This window comes from Muntiacus reevesi, chromosome X, assembly GCF_963930625.1.
Source record: "Muntiacus reevesi chromosome X, mMunRee1.1, whole genome shotgun sequence".
NCBI classification, from domain to species: Eukaryota; Metazoa; Chordata; class Mammalia; order Artiodactyla; family Cervidae; genus Muntiacus; species Muntiacus reevesi.
The window spans coordinates 97,545,111-97,554,543 of record NC_089271.1 but is presented as its reverse complement, the minus strand read 5'-3'; the positions used below and the strand labels follow the sequence as shown (position 1 = coordinate 97,554,543).

General features: G+C 52.8%; 1 pseudogene; it reads right to left on the bottom strand.

Annotated features, from left to right (window-relative positions):
* Positions 1 to 7,790: 7,790 nt before the first annotated feature.
* Positions 7,791 to 9,196, bottom strand: LOC136153549 (heat shock transcription factor, X-linked member 3-like; annotated as a pseudogene).
* Positions 9,197 to 9,433: the final 237 nt, after the last annotated feature.

Sequence of the window (9,433 nt, the reverse complement as noted above, 5' to 3'; positions counted from 1 at the left end):
TATTGAGTTGAGAGTTCCAGGTTCAGTGTTGGTAGAGTGTTCTGTCTTCTGCACTCTGCTGGGACTCCTCCTGTGTGTGTCCAGAAGACCGGATGCTTTGACAGTCTGTAGGGCTTTGCTTGTCAGTCTGTGTCTGTTTCAATTCAGAAACAACATGGCTAAGGTGGGGAACCTACTTTAGCAAGGAGACAAAAGCTCAGTTGCTAGAGTAGCCAGTGTGTTGAAATGTCATGTATCCTTTATAGAATATGGAAGGAGAACAGTGTGTGCTCTGTGGTATTGCCCAAGCCCTTCATTAAGAAGGATGATCACTTTCCCATAAGGGTGGAGGCGGCATGTGCATCATCTGAGGAAGTAAGGTAAGACTGAACACCAGGGAGGCTGGATCCAAACACAGAGGTGTTCCTTTTGTGGTCAGTCAGTGAGGGGAAGAGTCTGGTGGGTTTGTGTTCCCAGGACTTGTTGATGGGCTTCTTTAGCATCAGGCATATGAGAAGCACAAACAGAATGTGCCCAACCTCACTCCTTCAGATGTGGACAATCTGGTGACTGGTCTGTCAATAGCTCTGTTAATGGCCACTAGTCACCTTCCTTCCTTCTTTGATCCCCTCACTCTCAGGTGTGTAAGCACCTCCTTGGTGCCTGGTGTTGGATCTGCAAAGTTGGAGAAGATGGGGAACTTGCTGACAAGCTCCAGACAAGTGGAGCACAAGGAGCCTTCTGAACGGCTCAGCTCCTAGTATCTGGAATCTCTGAGTAGTGATGCCAGTGATGGTGGCACAGGTGCCATGGAGTTCAGTGTGTGCCTGAAGTACTGACCCAGAGGGCATTCCCTTCTCATTGTATCCCCAGAGTGTTCGGGTCACCACAGGTACACGTGGAGGGCCTGTGCCTGAGCCTTCCTTGCACACCTTCAACGAAGCATGAGAGTCTATTTTCCCAGTCACCCTTCTCCCGCTCAGGTCCCCCTGGCATAAAGTCAGCAGTTAGGAGTAGAGGAATCTCAGGAAGAATCCTTAAGAAGTTTCTGGAAGAATACCCTGTTCATCCAGTGCTTCCTGAGCTCTCTTAAACCCAGGGCCCTTGGTGACATGACACAGGCTGATTTCTAATCCCTCTCCAGCTGCTGCCACCTAGGCCACCCTGGTAGTATAACCACGAATCCTAAAACACAGCTTTCCTGGAAGTTGACCCCTGACTTCCACAACTTGGTGTTCGAATACCTGCCAAGCTCTGGCCTCATCTTGCCCATCTGTCAAATGAGGTCAATGTAAACAGTTCTGGGCCCAGGTCCAGCCATTGCTCTCCACGCTTCTCAGGGCTCCGACCCCCACCGTGGGCCTTCCTCCCTTCCTCAGAGCAGCACTTCCCCCTGCCTCCTAGATGGTCATGGCCTTGCCTCCACTCCACACTGCTGCTCAATGCAGATCCCTCCCTACTCACATCCTGTGTCCTCCTGAAGCCTCAGAGGCTGACTTCAGGACCATTCCTTCCTCCCCACCACCTTCCAAAACCCTGTCTATAGTACTCTTTTGTGAAAGGTTATTTTGGGCGATTTCTGTGTGTGTGTGTTTGTGTGTGTGCGTGCGCGCAACCTTCCAGAACCTTCCCTATAATACTCTTTTTGTGCAAGGATACCTTGGTTGGCTTCTCTGTGTGTGTATGTGTGTGCATGCACGTGTGTGCATGCACAGTTACACCACAAACCCTCTGAGGATAAAGACTCCACCCAGTTTACCTTGGTACTGTCCCCAGAGCTGCCTCTGCATAGCAGGCATGTACCAGTTCTGTCTGTTGGCTTAGAGTCACTTAGCACTCATCAACTCTGTTGTACCACTCTGGACTCGGCAGGTGATGAGATGGGCCCCGCCCAGGCATCAGTGTGTGCGAGGCAGGTAAGCAAGGCAAGTATGTCAGTAATCTCATTGGATGCAGGGCCACTCTTTGTAGAAACATCTGAAGTGCTAGGATGCCTCTCCCTGCAAGAAGAGGAAGGCGGGCTCTGAGTAGTACACTGCAGAGTGGGTAGGGAGTGAATGGTAGCAAGACAGGAGTCTACCCCTAAGGGGTCAGTTCTGACTCCTACACTAGTGACCTGCTCCCTTTCTCTATAGAGGATGGGGGCTGGAACATGGTACCTAGGAGGTCCTATCAAGCTTGGTGCACATTGGATGGTATGACTATACCATCTGGGAATTCAGTCTTGACAGACTCAGAGGGTTGTCTATGACAGCTGTCTTTTTGGTTTCTGTGTTACTAGACTGGATTCTGTGCTGGCCTAGCATGGTTCTTTTCTGATGTTGGTTCCAGAAGCCCATCTCCCCTGAACTGCTTCATCTTCCTACCACTCAGTGTCTATCCAATGTCATTCCAGGTTTCTCACCTCAGCAGTGGAGGAAAAACAGCTCTGTACTTTGGATCCTTGTGTAGTGTATCAGCTCAGGCTGTTGTTCCATTCCTTAGGTCACATGCTAGTCACTCACTCCCAGGTACTTTTTAATTTTTTTTATTTTTTGAGCCCTCCGTAAATGTTGATGTCTTTTTAATTTTTGCTTATTTATTTGTAATGACTCCATTCTGTGAGGCATGTGGAATCTTAGTTCCTTGACCAAGGAGTGAACCCATGTCCCCTGCAGTGGAAGTGAGGAGTCTTAACCACTGGACCACCAGAGAAGTCCCACACTCCCAGGGACTTTTGCATTCTGGTTATCTGGAATTCATCCTGATTGCCTTATCCTTGCTTCTGGATAGGTACCATCCTGCCTTCTGCCTTGTTATCTGAATCCCAAGGCTTTTTCTCACTGTTTGGTTTCCCTTCTGTAAGTCTCTGGACCAGACAGAGATGAAAAACAAAGCTAATGAAGTTTAAGATTAAATTTCAGAGTCATTGGCATTTCTAGGCCTGGAAGGGGCCCTAGCATTATGGTATATGCTAGTTGTCTGGTTTGTAAAATCAGCGAAAGGTAGTTTATCCACAGTTGACCCAAGTCATCTCTATGTCCATTCTGCTGTCTCCATCACTCTTGCTCTTGCATTGGGTGTCTATACAGTGACCATAGGCGTATTGGGAATCTGGCTAAGGGGAGAATAATCAAGATAAAGTAGCTTGGATTTGGAGAAACAAATTTTAGGGGCTCCCAACCAGTTCTATACACATTCAAGTTATACCTAGCCATCCTATATTGAAATAGCTTTCAGGAATACTTGAACTTACCATGCCTGTGCACAGTATCAGGACAAGAGGTGAGAGAGGCTGGAGGGAACATTGGGATGTGTTCACCCAGTGAAGAGGGTGACCATTTATCACCCAGCAGGTGGACAGAGGTTCAATCGGATGATGATGTTCAGGGCCAGCCAGTGCGTGAGGACATGGCACCCTTGCCTGTGGTTGGGGGAGTGGACACGGGAGCCTTTGGGGAAGGCAGTTTGCTGGCGTGTGTCAACACCCCCGGGGTTTGTCCTGTGCCCTGGGCCTCCTCCTGCATGGCTCTTTAGTCAGTGAGTGTGTGGTCATGTCAAGTGGCTGCATTAGCAAAATGAGTTTTCCCTTTCCTTCCATCAGGGGGAAGCATCAGTAACCTGTGGGGCCCCCAAAACTGGGAAGTGTAAACAGACACCATGTAATGGTGAAAACAGACACATGAAGTTGTGCAGACATGGAGGAGTGTGCCTGAGGTGCTGGGAGTAGAGAGCCATCCCCCCACACCCCCTTGCCCCTGCGGAGAGATGTCTGGACAGAGCTGACCCTCTGTCTTCATTTGCTGGCAGTCACATCAGGATCACACCTGGTGGCTCAAAGTACAAAACATGTTGGTTCAGGAGGCCAGCAGCCGAGGTCGAGGTGTCATCTGACGTGGGCTTTCATAAGGGCTATGGAGAGTCTGCCCATCTCTCCTGCCTCACTTCTGGGGCATTGCTGGCCATGGTGGGCATGTCTGGGCTTGAAGAGCTCTGCCTTCCTCTTCACCCTGAGTTCTCCTGTGTGCTGGTCTGTCTCTAAATGTGTCCTTCATATGGGGACAGCTGTCCTGTTAGAGGATGGTCCATCCTAATGAGCTCACTTGACCCCCATAAGCTCTGTGAAGACCTTTCCTTTGTCTGTAAGGTCACACTGAGGTACATGAGATTGAGACTCCAGCATGTCTCTCTGACGGGACACGATGTGACTCCTCACACACTACAAAGGTTCTGAGGGAGGAACACATTGGAATGTTCCAAGGATGGAAGGACGGCCTTCGTGGCTACCAGGGGTGAATCCAGGGGCAAGGACAACAGGCCTCCAGGGCAGGAGTGAGATCACATGGGGCCTCACAGGCCGTAAGAACCGTGGATCTGCTGTGCTCGGGGAAGGAAAGGCCCAGGAGGATCTGGGCTTGGTGCCTCTGGGACCATGTCCCTGTCCTCATAGCCACGTGGAAATGGAGGCTCTTAGAAAGGTGCTGAGACCCTGCTGAGGTTCAGGCCCATGGCTCCGCTCCTTTGCCTCCAACCCCTTCCAGTGAACAGGGAGCCCCTCCAGGTATAAAGAATGAAGTGAGGATGGAGGTGGGTGTGGTCAGGTCCCCTACAGTCATGGTGTATCTCTCTATCCCTCGGTTCCTTCTCAGGTGTTGAACAAGGTGACAGTGACCTAGCGGGTTATTTGGAGTTTGAATTCTGGGATCCCTGCATGGTGCTGTCCCAGGCCCAGGAGAGGACAGGGAGTGTGCCCATCCCAGAGGTTTCCTTCTCTTCTTTGTTCTTTCTCTAGGCTCTGGGCAGGGGACGGGGCATCTGATGACAGTGGAGGCCATGGTGTGGGAAGAGCTGGAAGGAAGGTGGCTCCTAAAGGTGTGGGGAAGACACCTGGCAGGGCTGTCTGAGGTCCAGGGCAGCCCCAGGACTGAGGGCAGATTTGTTAGCATGGATCTGCATTCAGCAGCCCTGGGCTAAGATGTGGATCTGCAGAACACGGGCAGGGACAGCCCAGGAGCTGAGGGGTGGAATGGGGGCTGGGGGTGGGGGAACCCAAGCCCAGGACTGTTCCTGGCTGTGCTGGGAGAGGACCAGAGCCTGGCCACTGCACTGTGAAGCAAGGGAACCCACCGTCCCTCCTCAGTGCTCCCAGGATTTCAGGGCCCTCTTGCAACTCATGTGGCACTCATGTGCCTCTCTCTCCCACTGCCCTGCGCTCCTTCCTGAACTCCCCACAGACTCCATTGATGGAAGTGTCCTCTGGGTCTCCACCCCCCTATCAGTGGACTGCATAGAGATGGATGGAAAGACCCAGGCTTCTCTGACCCCCTGCATTCTGTGTCAGCAGGCTTGGAGGATGCTTGGGCATGTGGGGCTGAGGTCCAGGCCAGGGTTGTGAGCTTGGAGACCTCTGTGTTAGGCTCCTGACCTTTGTGGTTCTGTGTATCTGCAGCCACGTGAGGCCCTGGGAGTCCTGAGAGATGAAGTTTGGCTGTCTGTCCTTCCATCAACAGCCTTTGCACATTTCATCTTATATAGTGTCAAGCCCTGGAAAGGCAGTGGCAGCCCATGCTATGCAGACACCAGCTCTGTACTATGGCTGTCCACTTTGCACAGTGGGACTGATGAGTGAGGCCTGGTGGGAGGTGCTGGAGCAGAGACTAGCAATGAGCCCTGCCCAGATCCAGGCCTTGCTGTGGGACAGGGACAAGTCTGACCCTGGAGTGATCTCAGGCAAGTGATGCCGTTCCCCGTGCTGCCCGAACGGCCCCAGTGCTGCCCTGGGTTTCAGCCAGATTGTGCTCATTTGTTTTCTGTTGAACCAGTTGGTGGGGTGGGGGGGTGCTGAGGTTTCTTCAGAGAAGCAGCAAGTTTCCCTTGTCTGGGAGGCGATAGCCCAAAGTGCCTGACCGCCTCTCTGGGCCTCAGTCCCCATTTGTGCTCTGAGTCAGAGGCAGGTCCATGTCTGTATGTGGCACTTGTCTGTGTGTGTGTGTCCCCATGTGTGTGTGTGCTCGGCAGAGACCATGAGAGGCAAGAAAACACCCAGCCTGGGTTCCCCACCCCCACTGCCTGTTGCAGGCCCTGAGCAAGTCACCTGACTCCCCAGAGGTGAGGCCACACAGCAGTACATGTCTGTTGGTGAATTTCTTGTGGATCTGATGCCCGCAGACTCTCCCTGGGACCATCCTGCTCTGTCCCTGTGGCCTATAGTGGTCAGACTGAGAGCTGCCCATGGCCTGGTGGGTTTGTGGAGCACCAGGCCTCTACCTTTCATTTTGCTCACTCCCTCATTTGGCCTTGCCCCGAATTCCCTTTGCCAAGGTGAGCCCAATGGAAATGCTCATCCAGGGGACCGAGTTCATCTAGGGTCCCCTCCATGATACCGTCTTAGTCTCTAGCAGGTGTGACTTTGAATCATCTTGTTCTCCTTCTGTGTCCTGTTTTGCACACAGGTCCCATGGACATTGGGGACACTTTGCTGTGCCCAGAAAGCCTAGACCCAATGAGGTGGAGGAGGTGGAGAATCAAGCCTTGGTACCTGACCTTTGACAGAAACACCTGACTGTGCTTGCCAACCCCCGCTGGCTGCTGCAGTCCATCCCTGGGAGGGGCGGGAAGGACATCTTCCTGGTGGGCATCCCTGAGCACCTGATCCCCTTTGGGCAGGAGGCCTGTCCAGGCTGGGCTCTCGAGAGGAAGGTGACCAAGATACCAGGTCATGGTGACATGGTCCAGTCACCACTGTGCCCTGGACGTGCCCGTCTGGTTTGGTCTGAATTAGCCCCACCCTGGGGTGTGCTGCCAGCTTGGTGTGGGTCGGGGAATCGGGACAACCCTCGTGGTGCTGCTCTGGACTCAGCGTGAGTCTCCAAGACTGACCTTTATGATAAAATGGCTTCATCACTCATTTTGGCCCTGCTGGGTCTGGGTGGTTGAAAGAAATGTGTTGTTGGGAAACTGCTTAGTGTTTTTCCCTCTCTGTTCTGGTTCAAACTCCCCAATGTTGGAACAGTGTCCAGGGGGTGAAGGGGAAGGCTGGGGGCGGGGCTGAGCATCAGCAGGCAGAGAGGCCAGCAGGCCCAGAAACAGGCTGCAGTTTGTCCTTGCAGGTGACCCTTGCCCTTTTCTAATGTGCCCCTTGGCTCACAAAGGGTGTGTGCTGGATGCGGTTCCTGGCCGCCTCACGTCCAAAGACAGGCTCCTAAGTATACCTGTGAGGGCAGAGCAACAAGGGCTGGTGTTCACCTTGTGGAAACCTTGTACTTGTCTTTGGGTTTGGGGTCGTGTGTTTGCAAGGTTTTGTGGGTGGGGTGGCCCTACTTTCCGGTCAGTTTCTTGAGGTGGGGCCCTTGGATTGACAGCTGGAGATGCTCAGCCGCAGATCAGAAACTTGTGGCATCATTGGGGGACCCAGGAGGAGCCCCTTCTGCTTCAGGGTGCATGACTCATGGAAGGTGACACCCCCCAAGGTCAGGAGCCCAGCTGGGCCAACTGCTGAGCAGCAGGCAATGTCCAGTGACCAGCCCGTCCTGGGCTGGCCTCAGCACTCAGCTATTGAGCCAGATCCTTGGCAAAGCACGTGAATTGCTGCTGCTTCAGTTGAAAAAGGATCACGGGGACCAGACTGAAGCCTGCATGGGGTGTGGGCTTCCAGCCTCATCTGGCTCACCTGCATCATGTGAATAGTGTGGACAGACAGAAAGAACACAGACTCATAGTTCTTGTTCAATTCTTTATTTACTCCTGTGGAGATTCGCTCCACTTTATTAGAACCAGGAATCGATTTTTGATTACAAGAGAGTACTTTTGAGTGTCCCTAGGAACCTGGGAGGTCAAGGATTGGGCTTGTCCTTGACCTGCTCACAGAGGACACACTTGTAATCTGAGGATTCTCCCTGCTCCTCCTCTGCTGAAGGGGCCTCTTTTGGAGCTGTGACTGACAGGGCCACCATCAGGATGGAGGAACAGGTGTTGTACAAGGCCATCACTGAGGCACAAGCTGGGTACTCCGGGGGGCTCTCGGGCATTTGCGCTGTGCTCTCCCTTCCAGAAGTAGCCAGCTGTACAGACGTGGCACTGCTGGACATGCCCTTTCCACTGGGGCCACCCTGCTCGCTGGGGAGATGGTTTGCCCTGGACCGCCCAGCTACACTGCCCATAGACCAAAGGTAAGAGGACACAAATGATTGCCGGCTGGGGGTTCTGTGAGCAGGTGGGGTTCCCTTCTGGACTTTCTTGCCCGCCTATTGGTGCAAGTTGTGTTGGAGTCGAGGAGAGTGTCTAGTCGCCACTGCTCGCTTCTTTCTCTTTAGGATGTTCTGCAGGAGGAGAGGCTTGTCTCTCTGAAAATTGGAGTTGCGATAGATCTGAAAAAAAATGAATCACTTTAGACAGCAAGGGGGAGAAGAGGCCTTCCTTGCTGCCTTCTTCCCCACCACTGTTCTGGCCATGCCTATGTATGGAGACAAGTTCTCTTCATTCTGGCAGGTAATGAGACCCTAACATGTTACTCCCTAGAGTTCCCCTGGTGCCATCCTCGCCTGAGGCTTTACTGGCCCTCCCTTACTTCAAATGGCCCCTCAGGGTCTAGAGTCACCCCGGTGGATCAAGTCTCATGGGGGTGGAGGAACACGACAGACCCTGGTTCTCCTCTTTCCTTAACCACCCTCTCATGAGAACAGTGTTCTCCTGGGAAATGAAAACCATCCAGCACTCAGGTCATCTAGTCTAGCCTCCCTAGAAGGGCTTTCTACATTACCATCAAGTTATTCTCTGCAGAGCAACCCAAAGGGCAGATTTTAATGAAACCATACAGATTCAGTTCATAGATGAAGCTCTTAATGCTGTCTGTCTCGAAGATCTGGTCCATGCCTCTGCACAGAAGGACCTCTGTCTGGAAACGATCTGCCTTGATGACCACCATGTCTCCCTCACCATTCCAGTGCGCAGAGGTGAAGGCCAAATCCTCCATGATCCTCCAGAGCTTCCTGGGGAAGGACAGCCCGAGGATATCATTGTTCTCTTCCTCTGCCATTTCTGGGTTCAGGCCCTGTGGGGGCAGATTGTCATGGAGGCCTGGATTGGGGCTCTCAGGTTGGTCACCCTGCTTCTCCAGAGCCTCCCCTGAATCCATGTTTGGATCTGGGGAGGAATCACAGGGATTCCCTGCTGCGGGCTCCCCATCAGTTGATGGGGCCAGCGGAGTTGCCCATGCCTTATGGGAACTCTGACTAGCCATGGAGCCAGTCTAGCTCAGGAGCATTATCTACCCAAGCATTGAATGCTCAGTGCAGAACAGCCTCCAAACCAGGGTTGGGGTGCCCCACAAATACTCTCTGAAGATTCTAGAATCTGGGTTGTGGGCTAGACAGTCAATTGAGTGGTCAGTTTCCTCAATTTTTCTCATGATGTCACAAAGGTGATGTGGAGAGGCAGCCCTGGGTGAGGGGGCCTGGGGATGGAGATGGGATCCCCA